Raw genomic sequence first — 444 nt, 5'->3', positions numbered from 1 at the left:
GAACAAAGAACATCCCAACATCTGATTACACCTTTTATATGTTTTCTTCTCTCACCCTGTGATTTTCCCTCGAATCTCCTTGGGCGTGGAAAAGACAATGTCTCATATACATTGTTAGGATTATCTTACAAAGACCTTTGACGTTGACCAGATTCACGATATCAAAAGTATGTAGTCTCACAACAGTCGATCCTACCTTGAGTTTATCAAGATGTTCTGACAATAAATACTAGGTAAACCAGATCCTTACTTAAAAAAAAAAAGCTTTTACATCTTTGTAACATCTTGAATTCATTCCCGGTTTGGCGATGGGACTATAGATAACAGAAAAGGTACGTACATGTTTGTGTAAGGGCTTGAGTAAGGATGGGGAGGAGAGGGGAGGTCAAAGGTGAGTCTGTGGTCCGGGGTGGAGAGGACTCAGAAAACATGGCAGGTGGTCAT

The sequence above is a fragment of the Penaeus monodon genome, chromosome 30 (genome assembly GCF_015228065.2).
Source record: "Penaeus monodon isolate SGIC_2016 chromosome 30, NSTDA_Pmon_1, whole genome shotgun sequence".
NCBI classification, from domain to species: Eukaryota; Metazoa; Arthropoda; class Malacostraca; order Decapoda; family Penaeidae; genus Penaeus; species Penaeus monodon.
This window is presented reverse-complemented; position numbering follows the sequence as displayed.